The sequence below is a fragment of the Manacus vitellinus genome, unplaced genomic scaffold (assembly GCF_001715985.3).
Source record: "Manacus vitellinus isolate BGI_N305 unplaced genomic scaffold, ASM171598v3 scaffold_39_pilon, whole genome shotgun sequence".
In the NCBI taxonomy this organism is placed as follows: Eukaryota; Metazoa; Chordata; class Aves; order Passeriformes; family Pipridae; genus Manacus; species Manacus vitellinus.
The window spans coordinates 4134797-4160452 of NW_021940534.1; the positions used below are offsets into that span (position 1 = coordinate 4134797).

Here is a 25656-nt window from a genome sequence, read left to right on the forward strand (position 1 = left end):
GTAAAAAAGGAGAGATCAGGTGCATACGATTCTCCTCTCCTTCCTTCCTTCCAATTTTTGAGCATTTAAGTACCTACATAAAAGATGGTTCCCCACTGTGTAAGACACTTCATGTATTAAAGCATGTGACAGACAAGAAAAAAAGTATTTCTAAAGAGACCAAATGCAAGGCTGGGAGCTGGAAGTGACTGAAGGAGCCTGGCAAAGCTACCCAGGGGCAGGGATACCCATGAAGCCCAGGTCCCAGCTCCCTCTCCATGGCATTTCTTCTTGAATATCCTGTCTTCCTCTCACCTTTAAGACCTTGTCCAATTCCTGATGATTTGGGCAGGTGACCATTGATGGAAATTGACACATCATTTGCAGAAGAAGGTTTCCAAAACCAAGCAACCGTCCTCACTAATCTCATCCTCTCACTCAAAAATGCCAGGCCATCTCAGGCAGATGGCTGTGGTCAGGCTTCCCAGACACTGGCTTGAAGCTAAAATCCTTTTCTCTCAATTCAGCCTTTTAAGATGCGTCTACTTTAACTAGTTCAGAAATGGTTTCTCAAGCCAGCGGAAAAATCAAGCTGTCTCTTTTACTTCCAGCAAGCACATTCGATGGTTTTGACCTTGTGATAACTATTGTCCATTCTTGTCACAGCCAGGATACACATAACTCACTTTGATCATTTGTTTAACTCAGCAATATGACAGAAAAAGACATCTCTCTCTTTTATACCATAGAAACCTTACAAAAGGGCTTATTCTATACAAAGATGGTACATTAAGACTGGCGAGTTTTCACAATTCAAGTTTCACTGGAGTAAAAAAATGGCTCTATTCCATTCTCATACTTAACACAAGCACTACACAGACAAGAAAACAGAGCTTTTACAATGAACTGGACAGCCTGCTGCACCTCAGCAAAGCTCCAGGGAAATTAAGAACGGAAATAAACATTGTATAACAAGCTGCACAACACAGAACAAAAAAAGGGCAGAATTCAATGTTATATTCAATGCACATCTCAGAGGACTTTGCCAGATCCTCACTGTCTCATGAAGAAACATTCATTCTAAGAGTGGTTGAACACTACAGAGTGACCATGGGTTCCAATAGAAGTCTGTGAATCTGTTCCCAAGAAGCTCCCAACTGTGCTTCAAAATCCAGGATGACTGCCATTTAAGGTTCTCAAGAGCTGAAAGAGCTTATACATAAGATTTTCCTCTCACAACCAAGAACACCAGGACCCAGAAAGAGTTCCAGCTGATTTTCCAAGCAGTGAGTGACTGGCTTTCTCAAATACAGCTGCTTTCTTCATTAGGAGACTAAAAATAGTTTTGCTCCTAGCAGGCTGACTTCCTTTTAAGCCTTCTGCCATATCCATGTGTGTATTTCATTCAGAGTTTCTGCATGTCTGTGCCACTGTGATTCTATTTCAGCCTTTAAGTACATTCAAGAAATTTTTCATTTCCCTCTCCCATATTCACTCCAGATGTCCTGAACTGTCCAAAACTGTTTCATGTTACGAGAATTTGTAGGGATATTCTGGCATTCACACAGCTCCCATCTGCTTCAGCATTTTCAGGAAAGATCAACTTTCTTCCCCAACTGTTAGAGAATATGGACAACGAGCTTATGGTTTTAAAACATCCATGATTAACGGTTGATGTTTTGCTTGTACCTTGTACAATAACTGAACACTGCCATATCAGGCTTTCTCTTGAAGAGATGCTGAAGTGAGAAACCTGAGAAACTTCAGAGAACATATTGCAACAGCAGTAAACACTTTATGATGCTGCGTCAACATGCAAGAACCTCATTGTGAAAAGCCAGACTGAATGTGAGGTGGAGGACTGTGGGAGCACATGCTGCAGTGTTCCTTTCAGGCCCAGTCACCCTGTTTTCCAGATCAGGGGAAACTGGGTGCTGCCACTCTCTTGTGGCTCACATGGTGGGTGTGAAAATCAACGTGCAAAAGGGATGTAGGAAAGGAGGAACCAGGGCAGGGATATACCCCTTGGCTCCCCTTAATGGGAAGTTAGCATAAACTTGGATCCATATAGCTCCAGAGTGTTCTAGATGTCCCAGTTTAGATCTGAAGTAAAAATCTGGGTATATTCAGTCCTGAGTGAAATGTTTAGTTGGACAAGTGATGTATTAAAAATTTGACAGACACACTCACCAGAGAAAAGCATTTGCTTCTACCCCAGCAAGACTTCAAACTAGAGACATCATACCCCTCCTCTGCCAAGTATTGCCACTAATGTCAATGGAAAAAATATTCAGGCTTTGGTAATCATTCCTACCACCACAAGAAGTTCTTGGATCTTCCACTGATACAAAAGGATGCAGCCCTTCAGACAGCACATTAAAAAATCGCTTCGCTGGAAAGATCAGTGAAAAGGCCATTTGGGATCAGCTCCATAGTGTTTGAGGAACGAAGTTCATCAGAGTTGAACTTCCCAGCTTCAGCAAGGGTAAAACAACTTCAGCATATCCCACCTCTTTGTCATTCAAACTTTTCAGCAGAATTCTCTGCATCACTTGACAACTCCAAGCAGTATACTTTGTGATGATGGGAACACCAGTTGAAACAAACAGTTTAACTCCTAAAATTCTAACCTGAGGCACAATTGCATTTTCAAAGTTTGGGTCTTTAGTATGATGTGCTTTACTAAATCTGTCCAGGATGATGCTGTGAAGCAACAGGGATCCTAGTGCTCAGGATATTTCTGGATGAAAAGTATTTACATAAGCATTATGAAATTCTGGTAGCATTTCTGCCCCTCCCTAATCTTCTTGCAAGTGTAGGTGTGTTATCTTATAAATTTAAAGATGTACAACCTCTCTAATACAGATCAACTGGTTGCAAAAGTTTTATTCCAGGAAAGATAATTGAAAGAGAACTCCTGGTCTTTTTTTTTAATCTGGTGTTTCAGTGATGTGAATTGCTAAATGTGCCTAAGAATGCAAAGGTATCCACAAACCTTTCTAACCCTATTTACTTCTAGAAAAGTTGATGTTCGTTGTAACCTCACAGTCTCAAGTCGAAAATTGTTCTAAGAATAGTATTGCTTTGGACTTTTTGAAAAGAGGAAAGAGAGAAGGGAAATATACTAATATAGAGGTAGCATTATTTAAAATCAAATATGACAAGCGGCGTACCTCCTCCCTCAAATGTATAATAGATAGGTCCCTTCAGGGTAAATAGTCTAAACCATTTTCAATGATGCTAAAAAGTGTAGGTTTCAGCTCTTCCTTCTGTATAGATAGGAAATATAACTGACAAGAATGCCAACGTAAGTAGAAAGCAAATGAATCTAGCCATGGTTTGCTCTGAACAATGCTACTGCACTCCTATGATAACCCCAATTGGGAATAAAATTTGGCTTGCTCTATCTTTTCCCTCTAAATGTCTCATTCTGACCATACAACCATTCTATTTTCTGGTTAAACATTACATGGAGCGCGTTCACTTCTGCTTCAGCTAATTTAGCTATGCTAAATGCAAATGCTTCCTGTACTTATGAATACAATCTGTTCATAGTGAATAGTTTTGAAGATTTGGATGAGTTAAAACAGCAACAGTATCCATGTGGGACCAATCTTCCCTGGACAACCCTTATGCCTTGATTCATAAATTCTTTCCATAGGAAATATCTGTGGAAAATCTCCAACACATCCAGAAATGCACAACTCAGTTGCTTTAGTTATTAGGAGTTCTTAATACTTATTGCTTCTCCCCTTTTTTCTCACTCTTATAACAGCATTGGCTCTTGGGTTCACATGAAACCCCTTTTATATTTATTTTCCATTATTCTAGAATGTGTGCTTTTAATAATTGCAACAACATCCGTCATTAGTGCTACCACATTAATCTACTGAAAAGCAACCTCCAACTCTGAAATATCGGATTTCTGCATCTAATGGGTGTGCTAAGGCACCTCTTTCCCTGCTGTTACCATTCTGTATGTTAGACTTACAGTGTGGAATTAAGACCCAGTTGCTTGATTATGAGAAAAGTATACCATTATCTGACTTACTTTATAGAATTTCAGGAAATCTTGAAAAAACACTCAGCTTTGTGAGATATAAGGGTGACAGAGGTGGGAGCACAATGGAAAACCTGCAAGTGAACTTCTGAGACCTGTGGCATTCATGATCCACAAAAAATGAAGCAAAGCAGGCTGCTAGAATGTCAGAATGTGCTCAGATTGTCATAGACATTGGAGGCTGAAGGATAATTTTCCTCTCCAACAGTACATTTTGGAAGCATGAGCACTGTGCTCAGTTGCATAGAGTGGAGAGCTTAAACACACCTGGGTAGTTCTCATCTCTGGCAATTTGTCACGGACTTCTACCAAACGAGTTCAGCTCTTTACACTAGATTTTGCAGGCTCCTCGGGTAGCCCCTGTCCATTCAGCCATTGGTACAGCAGTACCAGGTGTTGCCCTAACATGAGGAGTTGTTCTACTATAGCTGAGTCTATTTTTATCAACCTTGCTTGGGATGTGGTCCCACCAATGGAGTCCAAATCTTTCCTAAATTAAAATTTATATAAATTATAAGAACTTCAGGCAACACTCAGCAAATTGCAGCTAGTCAAGGAGAAAGAATAAGAAACTAGCACTTCTGGTCCATGTGAGTCCAAGAATAAAGTTTTTAAGTCATGATGGTACCTCGTCAGCCACAGAAAAGAGTAACAGCTTAACACCTTTTCACAAAGCATTTGTCTTCTCATGCTTGCATTTGACTCACTCTAGATTATTCAGTATTTCCTCTCTCTTTTTTATTTTGTGTCTTCTTCAAATCGTGTCTCTTCCTCATGATTCCACTGCTCAACATTCAGGCAAGTTCAGGGGTACAAGTGAGTGTTGAAGGTCTCATTTCTGAGCAGCATTTCTCTCATGCTCTGTACAATTCTTGACTGGCCATTCTGCTCCAGGTTAGACCAATAATTGCAAACACCATCAGATTTCTCACCTCCCAGACCAAGACAAGACCATAGCTCAGTCTTCCTCTTAGCAGGAATGCTGTGGCAGTAGAATTCTTTCAGTAAGCATTCTGTGGGTTTCTTTTAAAAAACAAATTAGTCATATGCAGAGTATGTCTAGAGTGGACAAAAGCCAAAGATAGAAGTCCTTTTACAGACCTAGCTATGCCAGCTGAAGATGATGATCTTCCCAGCTGCCTCCCACTCTCGCCAGAGGTTACAGCAAGCTGACCTCCTAGTGTGCAAGTGTGCTTCAGGCAAAATCAGTGAAGTTGACTGAAAACGCTTAAATATTTAGTCTTTGTTCACTCTTTTTTTTTTTTCTGATGTGAACAGGTTTATGAGACTTCTGCTGGCTTATGAGTGGTGCCCATGACACTGAGCCACAGGTCAGAGGGGACAGTAATCTCTAGTGTGGGTAAAACGTTTCCAGGTAGGAGAGGGATATTAGTAGTAACCTTTTCAGCTGGCAGGGGAGGATGCAAGACAGAACATATTTACACAGTTCTGGACTAACTTAAATAACTTAAATATTCCCTGCCATCATTTTCTTCCATTCCCTCATTGGATTGCCCTAGCAGTATAAGCAATTTCACATAGTATCATCACATTTGCAAGCCCTGATCCTCACAAGGGAACTACAACCACCCCGATGTCTGCTGGAGGGACAACACAGTCCCTCACAGTAATCCAGGAGGTTCTTGGAGAGCATGAATGACAATGAGGAGAAATGCTCTGCTGGACCTCATACCCACCAAGAAGGAAAGGTTCACTGTGGATGTGAAGATCAAAGTCAGCCTTGGCTGAAGAGACTATGAAATGATGGAGTTCAGGATCCTGAGGTCAGGGAAGAGGATGAAAAGCAAGCTCTTAACACTAGACTAGACAAACTCAAACATAAAAATGAAGTATACAGGGGGTGGAGGTAAGGATTGATAACCTGGGAAGAATGTGGAGACATTGCCTGAGCACCCAGGGACAAAATTAGGAAAGCCAAAGCTCAAATGTAACTGAATCTGGTGAAGGATGTCAAAGACAACAAGAAGGGCTTCTGTAAGTACATGGGTGACAAAAGGAAGGCTAGGGAAAATGTAAGCCTATTGTTCAACAAGACTGGGGACCTGGTGACACAGGACATGGAAAAGGCCAAAGTACAGAATGCCTTTTTTTGCCTCATAGCAAGACTGGTCTTTAGGAATCCTGTGTCCTGGAGACTATGGGAAAAGGCTGGAAAAACAAAAATACACCCTTAGCAGAGGAAGATCAGGTCAGGGAATACTTAAGGAAACTGGACATAAAAACTGTTCCATTGACCATGACAGGATGCACACGAGTGCTGAGGGAGCTGGCAGGTGTCATTGCAAGGTCACTTTCAATAACCATCTTTGATCAATCACAGCCATTGGGAGACGTGCCTGAAGACTGGGGGAAAGCAAATGTCATTCCTGTCTTCAAGAAGAAGGATACAAGGAACTACTTGTGCCACGGAAGATGTTGGAGCAGCTAATCCTGCAAATCATTTCCAGGTACATTAAGGACAAGAAAATCATCAGTAGTCAGCATGACTTCACCGAGGGGGATATGTAGAAGGCTGAACTTTAATTTCTTCCAGATTACAAATGAGTAAGAAAAAAAAAATTAAATGCCTTTGTAAGAAGTGGTTTCTGTGCTTAGTTCACAGGGTATTTTCCTCAAACTCTCAGTAGATCCCGAGTAATTTTACAATACTAGTAGCTTTAATTTCAAGGGCGAAGGAAACTGTTAAGAAATGTCAAAGTTTACCTTCCATTAAGCTTACCAGTTTGTAAACATGAAAGGAAACACACACTGCATTTGACTATGTCCTGATACTTGTTGATTAGTCCAAGCAAAAGCAGGTATGACAAGTGTTCTCATTTAAGTTGTAGCCATTACCTGGCGTTTCATCCCTTCTGTTGATAGCAACCTTGTCATGCAGCCAAACAAACAACAACCAGCATAAACAAAATCGATCATTCTCTTTCTTATAGTACAGAAACGCACATAATAAATCCCATCAATTCCCACAGAGATACACTTTAAAACAGTTAAGTTGCCGCTACAAAAAGAGACATAAAACAAAAATAGGCTAACAGCATCTAAAGGTATTCTGTTGAGATGTCGGCAGCTGTAAATGGGTTAGTTTGGCTTTTCGAGTTACAGTTTGCAAACACATCTCTACAAGATTAATCGTTATGAGTTACTGTTGTGTATGTTTAATGGATTTTCCCACTCTCTGGTACTGCAGGTTCCTAGTCTGAAGTTTTGCCTCTTGCCAGATCTAATCAGCTAATACTATGTTTTACAATATTTACTTATTAGCTGCTAAATTTTGGATTCTCAGGCCAGGGAATGAAGGACTGAGTGCTACACATTTGATTATGCAAAAACTGTCTCTATTTTCATCTGTTTGTGGTTTGCGATATATTTGCCTTGTGAAAGTCAAGAGGCTTATGTTTCTCCTGCATCTCAGATAAATATTTTATATCTCTATTTAGATGTAATTTAAAGTATAGCTGACTGTGTTGTCTGAATTTTACATACTAATGCTTTCTTAGTAGCCCTTACACAGCTTCTATTAGCCTATAGCCACTCCAGGGCCCTATCTTTCAACCCTCTTTCATGCAAATAACCATGATCAAATGCTAATACATGTGAATTCTTCCTCACTCAGTGATTAGTAACCAGTAACCACAGCAGTGTTGGATCAAGGGTTGGACTTGATGATCTCTGAGGTCTTTTCCAACCCAATTGATTCTATGATTCTGTGATTACCTTAATTGACAGAGACATTATGAAAAAATCTTTAACACCACCTTTGAATAGTGTCTGCTTGTATTTTTATTTTTTAATTCTCTGCCACTCTTATTAAATATATGGCTATGGCCTTAAAGGATCTATAAGCAGTTTGGTGGAAAGTATCTTTTTAGTTTTCATCAGACTGGACTTTCAGTGGCACCAAGAAAGTGAATTAGTAAGGTATCTTTGCTGTGGCTCTGCTTAGCCACTCCTAGGCAGCTCTCAAAAAGCCATCACTAATTTGAACTAAGATTTGGGATAGTACAACGATGAACATCAGACACAGAAATCTCCTGGGTAAGTTTCCTGTAAGAGAGTTCACAAGATCATGCCTAATTTGAGAAAGACAATTTGTATTGCACCATAAATTTAGATAAATAATACCTATGCCATCAAAACAGCAGTCCACTTACACCACCACTGTTTAACAATGGCACTACTAGAGCAAACTGAAAAAGTCTGATTTTCAGCCTATGAGTAGCACAAAAATCTATAAGGTCAATAAACAGAGCTTTTGTGTGGCACAAGGGACTGCTGGAAAAATTGCTGTGCAGGTAAAGGATGAAATTTCCAATGGAAGTCAAGCAGCTTTTAGTGCAGACTGCAGATGAACAGCACAATGATAGTTTGATGTGGTTTTGCTGGCAGTAACCAAAGACAGCGCTGTGAAAATTTTATCCATCTTAGAGTCTCAGTTCCTCTTTGTACTGCTTGTCTCTCAAAAGCACGTATTAAAGTACCGCAAAATGCAACACATGACACCAATCAGCTTCAAACATCTGTTGTGTAGCACACATGGAAAAGCATGCTACAGAATTTCTAAGGAAAGCTGTCTTGTAAATATGCAGCAAAGCTTTACTGATTCTCTTCTGTAAGGAACTAAATTCAATTTAAACCAAAATTTTTAAAAATTAGGAAAAGTATATGTGGAAAACAAGAAATGGCAGAAGCTTTGTGCACACACACGCACACCGCCCCATGCCTTCTTCACACAAGAATAATAGCAAAGAGCTGCCTTTTCCATTGGCCCATCAATCACTCAACAAGGCCTGATGAGGATATTTCAGTGACTGCTTCACAAACACAGAACCCAGGAGCGCTTCCCAGCTCTGGGGTCCAGCTGTACACATTAGTGGTGGCTGTCAGCATGTTAAGACAAAGCATGGTTGTGTACCATGTCCTCCTACTCACCCTCACTGCCTGATCCCCACAGGAAGGCAATTCAGGTGTGAGGTCAGAAAGACTGGGATGAGGGGTGCGGTGAGCACAGCTGAGCTGTGGCCGCTACCACTGGCAGTCAGCTGTAGCTCTACTACAGGTTTCACCAGTCAGTGTGTCAAGTAACAGCATGATTCAGATATGTGGGACAAAGCAAACCCAGGATATGTTCTAAGCCAGCTAAGACTGGAAAGGTGATCAGCCCTGTCACTGCTACAAATTGAAACCATGATGTAACAGGAGGAGGGGATGACTGCATTATTAATCAATGACAGGGTAGCATCTGCCGAGCAGAAAAATCCTACCAGTCAAAGTCACACTGTCTCTGCTGGCCTTATCGCTCGAGTAAAACAGCCAGAGTGTATAATCCCTTCTGACATTGCTTCCCTGCTCAGATTACCAGGGCAGGCCCTAAATACAAGCAAAACAGATGCCTATTCTGGGCAGCTGGTATTTTTCAAAGGCACTTGATAGGAACATCTGCAAATCCCTTGATCACCTCATCAACTCGGAGGTCGGCCGGGCCGTGGGCAGCACAGCTGGGTGTCAAGGGCAACCTCACTGCTCCCTCCAGCCTGCACCATCACACCTGACTGGCCACACAGCTCAAAGCCTGCCATCCACAGAATCCCAAGAGGCATTTCTGATGTCCGAACTCAACTTTTGCACCCGTATCATCTGTAATGCAACAATTTATTTCACGATAAGTGTTTGATATTTATATAACCGGAGATGAGAGAGGGGGGAAAAAAATCTGTCAGAAATAGCTTTATAGATGAGTCTTCTCATTGTCTAACAAGCTTTTCATTGTTTTTAATTTTCATTTCTCTCCATGGTTCAGGGCACTTTGAAAAAAAAATAAAATCTATTCAGCAGTTTCCCACTCATAATTCAAGGAAGAGAGTCATGTATTATAATAGAGATAATTAGCTTTGACTGAAAATAATGAGCTTGGCACCAAATATCCCCCACTACTGCACAGAATAACCATTTATCGTCTTATATACTCTCCATCAAGCCTAATTACCTCAACCGTAATTACTAACCTGTTGAAAGAACAAAAGAAAATGCAACTAGCTCTGCACTGAAATAGGGAGAACAGTGCTGATTCTAATAAGAAGCTCTTGGTTGCCCTCTCCTAGAACACATTTACTTGCCACTTAGACCCTTTATCAACACATATGCTTGTAAGCCCCAGAAAAGAAAATACATCCACAAATAGTCTGATTACAATTGTTAGGTTCCACCCATTTAGGCCAATTGTTACTTTGGACTGAAGGAATGGCACTGATTTTTGGATTTCTGGGAAGTTAAGAGAGCAGTGCCTGTCCTAGGCTGTGTGCTGCAACATTCAGACTTCCTTATGCTGGACAGATTTGCTTGCCTGCTCTTCTGACCCACCAAGCCCCTCCCTGGCCGTTATTCTGTCTTGCCTCAATAGATATGCTGCCAATCATGTCAAAGGAAAAAAATTAACAAATGCAGCCCTCTATGTTCAAAGAATAATATGTGCTTAAAGGGTTTGAAGTCTAATATTTATCTGCAGAAATGTACTGGGTTCATGATAGTGTTTCTCCCTAGTTCCACTGCATTCCACCATTGCTTCTGCTTAAATTCAGTCACAGAGCTTCATCTCTCACAGCTGAGTAAGCTCTGGAAAAAAAGCAATGAGTGGCAGCACCAATCCCTTCTGCGGCTCAAGGTATTCCTCCAGCCATAAAAGAACCTATATTTAGGAGAGTTTTACAGCTACCTGAGAAAGTAGAGGGAAGTGTCATTGGTATCCTTATGTCCTGTTCCATCCAGGTCCCTGAATGGGACCTATCACTCTCTCTGTCTTTGCCAATGGGATTTCAAGAAAACTGGTGCCTTCCAGACACCGTAAGTACTTTTCAAAATTTGGACTGCCAAAGTTGTTATGCTCATTGAATCCAGGAACTGGAACAAAGCCACACAGCATATGCAAGCATTCACAGCTAATCAACCCAGCTGAAATTTTGGATATTGAATATTCTCTGGGAAACTGTTCGCAATCAATCCACAGCATGTAAACAACACAACTCTCCCAACTCTAAAAACCCCAACAAGCTATGAAGTAATTCGTAGCATAAATACAACCAAAAAATACAATCTAGAAAACCTCAGAACCAGTAACCTGAAGCACTCAATAAGCATGAGTTACATTCTTCCTCAAATAACAAGACTGGCATAAATCAGAAGAGGTTTGGGGTTTTTTTCGAGTTCTTAATTCCACCCCCCACCCCCCCCCCCCCCCGCATTTTAAAGCATTAGGGTCATTATGTTTCAGGGATTTTTCACCAGAATCATGAGGCCTAAAAAATGCCTTTGACCCCCCCCCCCAGTTTTTAAATCATTGCTTTTCTCCCTCAGTAACATATCCCAGATGGTACAAGCTTTAAGGAAAATGCAACAAAGACTCCAAGAATTCCTTCTAACCCATTTGTTGTCTTCATCCAGTGAACATGCACTGCTAGAAGACATTCAAGTAACTGTGAGGACACTCCCAAAATTATAGGAATACCAACAAATGCAGAAGCCATGGCACCTAGTTATCCCATGGGGGGGGCATGATGTATTTTCAAAATAAAGGGGAAATTTCATAGTCTAATGGCTGTGTCATTGGTGGGTTTGGTATAGTAGAATGGGATAAAAGCATCAATGTTTTTTACAGCCTTTACTTGCCTACAAACACTATATCAATATATTTTAAAATAGAAATAGACACATTTTTCCTCCCCAAAACCCCATTACCTAAATGTAATTTGACACCATATTTTAAGGTGTCATTAATGACATTTAAGAGATGCTTATATCAGGATTAGAGCCTTGCAGCTACTTAAGTTGTAAATGAAAATTTAAAATATCACCAATATTTTCTTGATGAAACAATTGAGAGATGGATCTGATCACGACCTAACAATTAAAAGATCCAAGAAACGTTTTTATAGGGCAGTCACCATTTAGAATAACACAAAGTCAAGACAAGGCATTAGAAGCTAATGGAATGACTCAATTCTCCATTTTGTCCAGCATTAAAATGTTCAGTTATGGGCTCATTTTGCATGCCCCCATAAATTTCCCCTACTAGCTGAAAAAAACCCCAACAAAATAATTTCAATGGGGTTATTAAAGAATTTCCAGTTTTCCCACCTTCCTGATTCATTTATTGTTTAAATACTGAACTGTATTTCTCTCAGTTCTTTTCCAAGCAGCTCTTCTCTGCAGTGCTCAATACATTCTTTAATGGGACCCCGAAAGAAAAAAAAAATCAATTTTAAGTTGTAGGCATTGCTCCATCCAGAGAATGTCTATATGGGTTTTCAAGGACAACAGGCTTTTCGTATGTCTAGGATTTACATAGTTGGACTTGGTACTCTTCCGGAAGCTTGCTTTCACACACTCTAAACTTGTTTGCTTTATCCTGCATGAATCACAGTGAAAAAGCCCACTCGGGAAAAATATCCAAAGAAAACATGAGCAAACTACTTAGTTGGAAGTAGGACAGGCCTATGCCAAAACCAGAGACTCAAACATATCTGAACTTTGGGAATATAGACTTTAACTTCATATATATTCCCCATGTCTACAATAGGTCTCAGAAGATTAATTCGTGTAATTAGTTCTACTTGTAATTATGCTGTTTGGTCACTATTGCCTTTTGGCTGTTTTGATGCTTTCAGGAAAGGAAGTGGTTTCTGGAGACAAAAAAAAATGAAGCATAATTCATTCCATTTGGAATTGCTGCTTTCCTTTCTAACAAATGCTTCTTTAAGCACTTTGGAGAATCTCATCACCCTGATTCCCAGAGACACTCCAAAGAAGTCAGAAAAATGATTCTGACCTACTCCACGCACGTATCAATCTGACATTGTGTTGGACAGAAGCTGCAAGACTCAAGATGATAAACTTATGAAAAATCTTCAGTTTTGCATGCATCCAAACTTTTGGTCAAATCTGAAATAGAGAGACAAAAAATATAGGTTTTGTTTTCAACATGAGTGCTCTCAGCATCTGATTACCTTTTGCCTGAATTTTCTCTTCAAGACTTGTACCAATATCTCTGTTAAAAATCTCACAGTAACTCATTTCAGAATAAGTAGATTATCAAATTATCTGATGCAAACAGTTTTTCCCACAGTTCTATTTTACAGGATGAGCCACACACTGAGAGTATATTATATATCTGTTCTTATACAAAAAAGGCTGTTATATACTTTTAGTCTGAGTAGCACTTTGACTTCATCACAAATTCTCCTTTTCCCTTTAGATGCCTTCATTAAGGATATAAGATTGGCTGCAAAGAGTTTTGTAAAGAGTTCTTTACAAAAAACTTCTCCAAGTTATAACTGCCTACATAGCAGATTCAACAGGACATACAGAACTGGATATCAAGAATAATGTACACATCCTTATAGATGGAAATGAAAGTTCTTGCATTCTGTTAACACAGATCCTTTTCCAGAATATTTTTATACCCAGGCTCTTTATTTATTTTGGAATGTCTTGAAAATTTCACCCTCTTCTGGCTTTACAACATACCCCACATGGATAATGTAATGACTGGACATCATGTCTCTAGGATTTTATGTGCATTCTTTTACAAAAACTTTAAATGTGGTCAGAGGTATTGTAAAACTCTCTCTGTGAACAAAGCCGTCAGCTAGTCTGGAACTTCTTAGTCATAATAAAAAAAAATAACTGAGTGAATTAATATTTGCCTTAGAAAGATTCTCTGCTGTGTACAAATAGTGCTCTAGAGTCTTTATCAGGTAGATCCCTGGTGTATGTAATTTGGCTTTGACAAAGCTTGGGTACTGCTTGGCCATCTGATCTATATTGACTCCTCTCTGGTAGGAAAGGTCAAATGATAGTGTCCTTGATCAGGTATTCAGACTGGTGCATCTTTCTTGACTTAATGCTGCAGCCCTCTACTCTAAGTGCTGGCATTTTAAGACAAAACCTGGACAGGAACGGATCACTACATAAGGAAACTATGCCATCAGTTTCTCCAAAGAGTAGCATACATGTTTCTTCCATTCTGCTTTGCTGTTTTAACCACAAAGTATTATAATTTTTGCTGGAAGCACCGAAGAAGAAACAATTGCTGCTGGAAATACTCAGCCCACACATTTGCTGGACTATGAAAGCCTTACCTCTGCTGTAATCCACACAGGACTCTCAGGCTCCCTCTTCTTCCTAGTTCTGCAATCATCTCATCCTACATCCTTTTTCAGTCTCTTTGCCCAGATAGCTCTACTTAGCCAAAATCTTGAAATCACTGCCTGCTCCTTGGCACTAAAAGCATCTCCCACACAGAACGCCCCAGAGATTAACGTCAAGAGTATATAGATACAACAAGGTCTTTATGTTTCCCTGCTCTAAACAATACCACAGTGGTCTGACAGAGGTACAAGGGTTTCCATTGTCCTCTGTGAAAAACATTTAATGCTATCCCTTCCTCCTCCAAATGAGAAATCATGTGTTACTTGATGTTTGACTGATCATGCCCTAAAGCAAACACATCTTCCTCAATTAATGCACCTGTATCAGCCAAGAAAGCCTGGCTCCTTTCACTGGCACTCCATGGCTTCCAAGTGTCCTGAATGAATCACCTTTTTTTGTTTCACATCTTATGGGTCTGCAGCTCCTACACCTTTAGCTGTCACTTCAGACATATGGTCAGCCCTGCACAAAATGACCAAAACTCCTGTGTCCATCAGGTTCACTGAAATACTTTAAAAACTCACATATCCTTTTCTCAGTCACCAATTAACTTTTGCCTTTACAAGTCTGTATTATCTAAACAAGATAATAATTAAAAAAACCAAACCAAAACAAAATCAATGTCTATAGTATAACATCTAATTACAAGTCTGTAAATTTCCACAGTCCAGTGTACACAGTGTCTTTGTTCAAAGCCTGGACTGCTGTGGCACAGAAAGGGAATTAACACCTCTTCTCCCATGACAGAGTGGTTGCTTCAGGCTACACTAACACAGTAGTGTAGCTTGTAAAGCGTAAATAACTTCAGTGCTGCCAGTACTATAACTTTCCTATATAGGAACATCCAGGAAAACTGTTGTTTACCTCCTGCATACCTTCACATGGTATTTGTATCACAGTTGTGCCAGGATATCCTAGTCGTACAGCAACAAGTCCTGCTGCTCCACAGACCTTTTCACAGCTACACGAAGGGTAGCTGAATTTAGTGTCTTAATACATACTAAGAACTGACCGTGTGAAGCACAAATCAAAGAGAAAGACTCTGGGATCCAGAGGTGAGGGAGCTATAGCTGGTTTGTTGCACATGGTATGTGTATGACTTTCCATAGGGATCCCTACAGCTAAAGTTATTGGAGCTATGTATTGTGTGTGCACCATTCTTTAAAAATCAGATCTGTTATAACAACAGGGATAAAGATTTAGTCTATGTCTCTCTGTCAGCAGGTCTTGAGCTCCAGCATGCCTAAGACTTCTCTGAAGAAAACAATTTGGAATCCAAGGCATATGAATATGTCAGAAAACTTTTCCATGAGATCACCAGAGTTAGACAGAATGATTTAAGATTCCAACACACGGATTCAGGCCAAAATGATGCCCACCTTGCCCTGGTTATATTTCCTTTCCTGTGCTTTTGTCGCTTGGGTGAAAGGGAACAAAATGTGTGCTATGGCCTCCTTTCCTGCCACCTCACCACCTTTTGCAAGTTTCTTTCAGTGAGAAAGAATACCACTGTACCCACCAGAAACAGGACCACATGCTTGGAGAGACAGCAACCCAAAGCATAGACCACCTTCTGGCTGCGCTCACGCCTGTGGTGTGCTAATCCAGAGCCCACCCAGAAGTCTCTTGATGGAACAAACTCTGCCTGTCCCTCTCTGAGCCAAGCATAAATACTAGTTCTAAATAGGGCTTTTTCCACCCGTGAAATTGAAACGAACAGCATTACAAAACAGGTCCATCTGGAACTGAGAACTCTGAAACATTGGTTTTGTAATTTCTTGATGTCCAGAGTAGTTGTGACTTCTGATGCATCAAGAAATATACTGGATATTTTAAGTATGCTTTTAACCCACTGGCTAGATGGGACGGGGCAGGGGGCAAAGGGGTCAAAATACAAGCTGCCTAAGAACAAAATCTGTGAGCTCTGACCTTCTGTCTGAAGATGAAAGCTGAGTTAGGCGATTTTTCTATAGATGTCATTAAGGCAGCTTTTAAGGCTATCCTTCTTTAACTCTCTGTTGCACTTCAGTATTGTAAACGACCGCCGGAGGGAGAGTTGAGTGACTGGAAGTCCAAAAAAGTAAGAAGTGTTTTCAGCAGTGGAGAATATTGATCATAGTGAGAAACCATTTGTGCCCCAAAGGGTATCAGCTGTCACTATTTCCCTGGCTCTGGAGCCATATTTAGGTGCCTAATAGGAGTTAATTAACATATTCATTAATAGGTAGGTGGAGCTGTGTCATTCTCTACAGACAGGGAACACTGACATCAAAATAGACTGAACATAATTTGAAACTGTCCAAGTTCACAATTGATAGCAAACACGGAAAATGCAGCATCATAGCAGACAACTGGCATAAAATCTATTCCATTTGGTGTGCTTCCAATGAGTGGTCAGAAACAAGTATGCAGTATTACCTGACATGGTCAGTTAATGAATAATTGGTGCATAAGAACAGCAGCTAATCAATGAAAGGCTTACTCCATTTTGAACTCACAGTCCCCTGAACAGTTTAAATCTTATCTAAGGCAATTCTGGATGATCTCTATCTCCTCAGAAGCATTTGTAGATAGCTCATGGCAATGCCTTCCACAGGCTTAATACGTATTATACAACACTGCGTCACTTGAATCAACTTCAGGTTTCCTGCATTCAATCTTTTCCTCATGTGATTAGAAAAAAAATGAATAGTTCCAATTCACAATTTCATATCATTCATTAATTCATCATCCAAAAGCTGAAATTTAGTTGTAGACATGGCCTAAATTCAGAGAGATTCCAAGTACTTGGCTCAGAGGTAGATCCACCTCTTCCCTTCTACTGAACTCCCAATTGACTGATACTGCCTCAAGGAATGGCAGGTCTTACTAGATCATTTTGTTACAGCAGATACTGCATAATTTCATCTTGTAAGTCCACTGTTAGGATGAACACTTAAAAAAAAAAGAGTTCTGTCCAAACCCAGCAATTAAAACAAAAAAACCTACCAGCATCAGACATTGTGAGGGAGCAGTGCAAAGGAAAGGAGAGAGAAAATGGGTCCAAAGTGAGATCCTCGCAAGTGGGAATGAAATCTCACTTGCTGGCATGCACTTCAGTAAACAGGTTGCATACTATACTCTGCTTCCCCACCACACTCCAATTCAAACGCAGCTCACATACGGAGTGTGAATGTTCTTGTTCAAATCCCATAAGGTTTTTATTTCCTTTGCTTATTGACAAAACAGTAAAAACACTACGTCGAACAATTTTGCTACAAGAAAACAGCAGTTTGTCAGAACAACCGAATAAGGCATCTCTCAATGGAAAAAACCACAATGTTATTAGGCAGTGGAATGTAACAGAGAGATTTCATTATATGGATACTGAGAGATTGCATTATTTTCTCTTAAAAGGTAGCATTTATACAAGTTATACAGTATTACAGGCACACGAAAATTACTTGAAAAGGGAGCAGGGAATGATGTTGAGAGGTTAAATGGGGTGTTCCCCTTTATCTCCTCAGACAATACAAAGCAAGTTGATACTCAAAGAAACTGAAAGGCAGTGAATTTACCAACAACAAAAGGAATTTTTTTATTCAGTGCATGATAAATAAGCTAGGAAACCTGCAGTTTTGAGACATTATTAAAGCTAAGAACTTATCAAGATTCAAAATGAGATTTTTGTATATGCACACAATAGGAAAACTGGCAGTAGCTCTGAGAGGTAGGTTCTTTTGAAAATTTCTGACAAGACCTAGAAGCTGAAGTTCCACCTTCAAAACTGATTTAAGCCTGCTGCAATTACATCCGCATGAATAAACCCTGCTTCTGTAATTGATTTCATCATTCAAGACTGCTCTGGTGTTAAGAGTCTCTTAACTCAAACTTACCCTACTCTTGTCTGGCTCCTCAGGGTGGCAAACCCAGCTAGCATTCATCTGTCTGCTCCTGGGTGTCTGTGAAGACATAATTTGTGGTGCAACCTGAGGGGGCATGACTGAGGTGGTTATTCACTGGTAAATTCTATTCCAAGATACAAGTCCAAGACTCCTTTAGAGGTCAATAAAAAGCTGGTTAAAGGCAGAACTTGGCTTCCAAGATGCACTGGCAATAGGCTCTCCATGTATGAAGGGCTTTAAAGGCCATTCTGGATTCTTGCTTTCATTTTTAAACTGCTTTGACAGAAAAGAGCAAAATACTACCATGCACAAAATTGCCACAAAGTGAGATGGGACCCGAATTAGGCAGGGAATTCAGCAAGTAGCAAATTCACTGATGAATGCAGCTTGGATTATTCCTAAGTATATGCAAACGTATGCTGAGCTCACCCACTAGTTTCATCTAGCAATGGGTATCCTATTTCAGAAAACTGTTCACAAAACTGTTACTTACAATTACCCCATTTATAAAAAAGCAATCAGGATAATTCATTTTTCTGCCTAAGGACAACAGACTCCTTGTTTGGGAGCATCCCTTTGCCACTATGCTACCAGCTGGGTAGCATCCCTTTGCCACTGTGCTGGGCCACCCTCAAACTCTCCTCTCTACTTAGCACAAATATGCATTCACCAGCAGGAGAACAGGAGCTTCCACTTGCAGAGAAGAGCCCCAACCATCAGGTTGGTTTAGTCTCTCACCAGTTCAATTTTCTGCCTCTGCTCTAAATAGCAGAACCTGGAGCTCTAGTGCTGGTAAACATTTAACGTCTTCCTGGGCTAGAGTGCACACAGAGAATGACAGCTTAGCCAGTGGCCAGAGTATGTGCATTTAAGTTCCTGGTTTTGCTCCACTAAAGGTTGTTTATCAAATTTGAAAAAGATAATGAATGTACCATTTCATCTAGCAATGCCTAATAGCATGGTAGGATACGTAAAAAGGTATGAATTCTAAGCCTTTCACACAGAATCGAGGAAAATCTGAAATTCAGTCTGTGATGAGATCCTGATTTGGAAAAAGCTTTGAGGTGGATGTGCCTAGGTCTTCTCTGGCAGCAAGATCCCCAACAAAGCCAAAAAGAATTTCAACTGAAAAAAAAAAGATGTATTTTTTGAGATTACAAACTACAGAAGTTTTATAAACAGAGAAAATTCAAAGCAACTTATATATCTCCCCATAGCCAGCCCACTGTGCACATACATGCAGGTCCTTAGTTACACTTAATGCTGGGACTTGCGCTTTTCCAGGCCTAGGATTGGAGCTTGGTGTGAGGTATCCCTAGACAACACTGTTAAGTTCACTGAATCTGTATCATGTAGTTAGGGTCAAACAAAACGTGTCCATCTGCTGTTGCTGCAGGAATGGATATGTGTTCCTTTGCAATTGGCCATAAAAGAACTTATTTTCCTATTACAGAGCCTTTCATCCAGAAATAGGAAGTGGTTTCTTGCTGTAACCACTGATTCCCTCTGAAACGTCAGCTGGGTCAAAAAGGGAAGTGTAACAAGCAAGTTTCTCCCCCTCACCTTTTTCTTGAATAACTGTACCACAGTTTTCACCTAAGGAGAGGAAATTACCTTTGCTCCTCCATATTCACTGCAATATGTTTATGGTCATACAGAAATGGCCATGAATGCCCATGGTTCTTCCATCATACAGTTTACAGAGACAAAAAGAAAACTCAACTTCACAAAAAGACAGAAGTAGCAGTAAGATGACAGAGATGCTTCTCTAAGAGCATTAGTTCAGGATCGCCTTCTTACCACTAAAAAGGGAGTTGTCAGAACACTTACACAAAGAAGTAGTCCATACAGCTAATGTGCTATCAGTTTCCACCTGAGCATCATGCACACTAGCTTTTTTATGTAGACAACACCACTGCAAAGACAATTCTCTGACCATCCCTTGAACAAACAGAGAAATGAAGTTTATTTACTCAAATAAGAAGCCACTGACTCTACTGAAGTTAAAGCTGAGACTTATCTCTTTGTGCTGAGATTGAGCTGGGGGTCTTTTCTCTGTGTAAGTGACTACAGAAAACAGTCTAATGCTACTTTATGCACATCCCAGTGCTGCTAATGGGTTTGATCAATTACTGTTCACGCATTGTTTTGAGGATATTAGTATTCTTCTGAAAGTTTGTATCCATCTCTCTTTGCAGTCTATTTTCATCACTGAGATCCCTACAAAGTAGCTATACAACATTCAGTGCAACAAGGCTAGAGAAAAGTGATTATCTGCTGAGTATACACATAAGGACAGTAAGTGTTTAGAGATAGGTACTTTATGAGACAGATCCTGTTTGCTGCTCAGAAAACGTTTTGGCAAAATATGGAGATTTGCCAGAAAGGGTAGCAGCAATACTGTATTGTTTGGCAATTTTATAATTTGCCTTGTCCCCATGCCTTCTCCACCCTCAAAACATGCTTGCCTTGATTGAATAACTCTCATCTGCATTTATATTCTTGTATCTTTATCTATTATGCATTACGTGCACATGAAGCCAAGTCTCTGATCATATGCTATTTAGAGTACACAAAACTTCCCTGGAGGGTTTCCATTTAGAGAAAGAAGCAGATTATTATAAGTCTCATGCAGTGGTGATAAATACAAAAGGCTCAGCTATTTCCACTGCAGAGTATCAATGTCATTCATGTGTCCCTAGTTTAATATATTTGAGTGTAGCAGCAGTCCTCCACAAAGAACTGGGAACAGGTTTCCAAGAACATCAGGTAGGAAATAGCTTTTGTTCTCTCTCCTGCTGTTGTCCAATTTATACAGCAAAGAACTTCAGACCAAAATTTACAATAGTCTGTTATTCAACTCACCTGCAGTACTACAATTAGTGACTTCAGAAGGTTACATGCTGCCTTTCATTTTCAGCATGCTTGGTCTGCACTGAGGGATAAAAAAGGGCAATGTAATCAAACAATACAGTAATAATTGTACAGAGCAAAACAAAGGGGAGAAACGCAACTAAAGGAAAAAACGTAAAAAACATTTTTTTCCATGTAAACTCATGCTGCTTACCAATTTCCCTCAGAACAGAACAGCAAATTGTAACAAAACACAGGTAACAGAGTCATGCCAAAGCACCTGTGCCCGGGTTTTGGCAAGGGATGGGCAGCAGAAGGGAAATCTGTGTGGGACAGTTTCTAAATGCTGCTGAGTCTTACCCTTTGACAATTAACGCTGGGTCATTTGTGGGAATGCACTTGCATGTTGGGTTCTCCCTATGGACTAGATGGGAATCACTCCAAGGGGATTTTGTTCCAGTAAGAACAACGCTTAGACCAAGTACCTCTGTACATAGCCAGCTGGAAGCCCAACTCTTGAGACTGCAGGGTTGAAATTCATTCCTCTGGGATTCCATTAGTACCCCTGGAGTGACACCAAAGATATTTCTTATGAAAAAAAAAAAGAAAAAAGAGTTAACTGGTTTGCCTTAATACTCTTAAAAGACATACCACATTAGCTTTCTCTTCTGCATTTTCATTGTGTGCTGCTTTCTTTTCTTCAAGGAGCTTGCATCCAGTTAGACACAATGTGTAAAACTGATCCACTCCTATCACTGATTCGTAAGATGCGTAAATTAGCATTCTTTATTGATCTCTCTTGGCCAGTCTCTTACCAAAAGAGGTTACCAGACATGTCTCATTCAAGTGCTGACATTAAAGCAAGCTTGTTAGTCCAACTGGCAGGGATAAAATCTCTGCCTCACAGCTACCTAGTCTGTGACTATCTTTGCTAGTCATTCCACTGGAGGTCAAAGGCTGATGACACTAGACTAGGACTGTTCAGATAGCAAGAAGCTGGCCAAGTATAAATTTGCAGATAGGATGAAGTAAAGTAAACAAAAGACTGAACTGTCTTCTGACCCTCTAGTTGATTCCTTCTCAGTTAAAGCAAAGCACTTAGGTCCACGCAAAGAGTCAGGACAAATAGTGTTCAGCTAAAGGTCTTGTGCCCATATGTTTATGAAAGAGCAAATGGTTTGTGTCTTTCCTCAACACTGACAAAGGGAGAGAACAACTGGAAGCCTTATTTTTCCCAGCCCCATTGAAATGTCTTGTCCTTCACTGAGCTAATGGATATAAACAAGGAAGAGGAGAGAGGCCCGTGCCAAGGCAGTTACTCACTTCTGCTGTTTCACCAGCCTTGTCCCAACAAGGTGCAAGCCCCCTAAGTTAGGAGAGTACATTTTGTCATCTCAGCTTGTGCAGACAGTGCAGCCATAATAATTGGTCTGTACATGTACATGTGCCAAGGGATGAGAGTAACTATGTTATTACAGGCAAGTAGGAAAGAAAAAAAAAGGTATTTTGAGAGATTATGGGGCAGTGCTGAGTGCTGCAATCACATATGTTATGATTGGCCATCAGCAACACAGACAATTAGATTTATTGTAATGTGAAGTGACACTGGCTCCTAGTGCTTTGCAAACAAAAAGGCTTGCGACTCTCTTTCAGTATATTGGCCATGGTTCACTTTCTGCAATGAAACAGGGAGTTTCCATGACTACTTCTTTCCCTTAAGGCCCAAAATTTAATTGCTTAATTCTGGCTGCCCGGTACTCCTTACAATATCATTCACATCAAAGTCCACTTGCCTTTGCTTCTCTCCAGTCACCCTTCCATGAGGAGGAGATGAAACTTTAGGACACCCACAAGCACTGTAGTATGCTAGAAAGACAGTCTTTGTTGCTCACTCATTTCATGGCTTTTCCATGGCCTGGAAGGAAAGGTAGGGCAGGATGCTCTGACTTATGAAAAGTATCCCATCCATTGGGTCCTTGTCTGCCTCTATCACTGAAGTGATGGAGAAGGACATCTGGGGCTTGGGTCCTCATCCCTGACTGCAGTCATAGGTGATGAGAAGCTTGCTGTTTGCAACCCTGCCAAAGGAGTTATACAGCTGCAGGAAACACTGGCGTGCCTTTTGAGATGGCCCAGCAGGTCAGTTCTGTCTCTTTAATGTACACAGCTTTTGATATTTTTAGAAGTTTAAACTAGCATCATATAGCAGCTGGCATAAACCCAGCCTCTTCAAGTTTTGCTGTTATCTGCTCATATTTCTACTAGGAATTTCTCCCAGTAGTAAAGCCACAGAGCAGGACACAGTCATCACAAATACATGAAGACCTTTGTCCCCAGCTAAGCCCTGCCTGCACCCCTTTGTGCTGATACCTTGCACACTAAGTATGTGTTTCTAGAGCATTGCCTTGGTGGTGTGGTTTGGACACGTCAGGCCTGATAAGATACTTTTGGAGGCATTTTTTAATGGCTGGGAAGTAGAACCTCAGTGTGAGGTGGAGGGGTACTGGTACAACAGCACCAGAAAACTCTACTTTGGAAGGGTTTCTTTCCATTTCCAGAGACTATCTAAGCTATCATAGGCACTTGTATGAAGAGGTGACCAAAATGAGAGGCTCCAAATAACCTCACTGTCTCAGTGCTAAAGAATACGTGTCAGGACAATTTATCCTAAAACTTAGAAACAATTTCTCCATTTTCTCCTCCCCATTTTCCTTCATTCTCCTTCCCATCACATCCCTGCGAAATGGAGGTTTTGCCAACATTTCAGACATAGAAATCACGAAAGATTACTCATGAATCATGTGATTTCCCTTAATTCTTCAAAACTATTGTATAGTTGGGAAGAGAATCCTGACATTTGGACTTCAGATCTCATACCTTAAACATACAAAAAAATTTTCTCTCCCTATTTAAAAAAGCAGAGACAGAAAAAACATTAGAGATCCAGTTCTCTGCTGCACAGCTGTACGAGCGCGGGCTATCAAGCAACTGGTCTAGAATAGTCAGTGTGAAATGGTGGAAAAGGAAACACCTGGTACCTAATGAGATGTTACAAGCTTGTATTTGCAACGAAAGTATACAAATTCAAGAGGAAAATGGACTCATGCAGCCTGAAGCCAGGAAAATCCAATGAGCAATGGATTGATCTTTAGGCCTTTAACATCAATAGGACTATTCATGCACTTAAATGTTACATGTGTATTTTAGCACCTGGCTGAATTAAAGCCTCAGATAGCAAATCAGGAGATGGCTGCTTGTTTTCAGCCCGCAGAAAAGCCAACCCTTTTTGAGAACTGCACTCATTACCCTAGTTTATAATCTCCTTAATATCAAAAGTTCCACAAAGATACATTTTGTTCCCTAGAGCTCCTCAGAAATCAGCTAAACATATGGACTGCTTGCTTACACCTACTACAGAAGGCTCAGTATTGAGGATTTATATATTTTAGTCTATGTGGTGTAAATATGTATAAATTTATATTGTGTTAATTTATGGCATACACTACAGAAGGTTTTGCGTGAGCTACATTGCATTCCTTCCCACGTTTGTGCTGAAATATTCATCTTCGGGTCTTTTTCTCCATGTTTTCCTTAGTCTCGCCACAGATGTTTGGGCAGCTTGCGTTAGAAGGGAGTGTGCCTTAGAAGTACATCTAGGAATTTAGGTGATGAGAATACCAAACTCAACTGTGTGGCTACAGCCTGACATGATTAACAGGCTTGGTGAGCACTCACCAGTGTCTGAGACCTGTCTTCTGATACCCAGGCAAGCACTGCAACGTAGGTTGCGAATTAGCACCACCAAGACAGACACCCAGTGCACAAAGAACTTCTGTCTCCGGAACTGCCAAACAAGTGCCTGACAAACATTGTGTTCGCACACAAAATACGGATACATAAAGCTGCCGTGCCAAAAGAAGGACTGATTCGCGCAAGAACAGGCACCTGCGTATCAACAAACTGCACTCAGCGTCAGCACCAGCAGTCCCTCCCATCTGCATGCATGCAGCTCTCCAGAATGAAAATGCATTAATGTGTCCCAAACACTTTGAAATTGATAGGACTCTTGCTGTTGGATCAACAAGAGCAAGGTCAAGCCATTGGGCCAAAACATAGCCCTTATCTCCCCCTGAGTCCTTATCGCAATTCTATCAACACAGTCTTTGTGTACAAGGACTGGCGGTAACCCAGGAGTCCCAGTGCCAAATCGTGGCAGCATTAAGAGCCTGCTGCCTGCCCAAATGTCCAGCAAGAGATATGAAGACATACAGAAAACTTAATTAAGGCATGACCTAACCAACAATAGTGGGGCCCAACACACTGTTTAATTGCTTAACATTCCCGCTGTACATCAACACATTGCATTTTACTGACTTACTGGAATATGAAAATGCACAACTACATAAATAGTACCAGAGGGAGTTACCTGAATAAATAAATCATATCCAGCTAAATAAATCTTTCAGCTCTCACAGAATCCCAAATGCAACACTTAGCACTAACAGAGAGGAATGAGTAAGAGAATGCGTCTGCAAGCTGTGAACTACTTTACATTTTTGACCCTTTCTCCCATTCATTGCCCAAAAGCATTTCTGTGTTCTGTGTTTATGGCAGCATACTGCAAGATCAGGGTTCAAAGTCCAATGCTACTTCAGATTC

General features: G+C 40.5%; 1 protein-coding gene across 1 annotated transcript in view; it reads right to left on the reverse strand.

Moving 5' to 3' along the window:
• The window catches only part of ATXN1 (ataxin 1), a 290966-nt gene that overhangs the window by 262018 nt on the left and 3292 nt on the right, over nucleotides 1-25656 (reverse strand). Inside the window, exons 2-3 of the mRNA XM_018077640.1 lie at nucleotides 21483-21585; nucleotides 21010-21079 (exon numbers count right to left, since the gene is read on the reverse strand). The gene's annotated coding sequence lies outside the window, so the exon portion shown is untranslated. The remainder of the gene's footprint in view (nucleotides 1-21009; nucleotides 21080-21482; nucleotides 21586-25656) is intronic.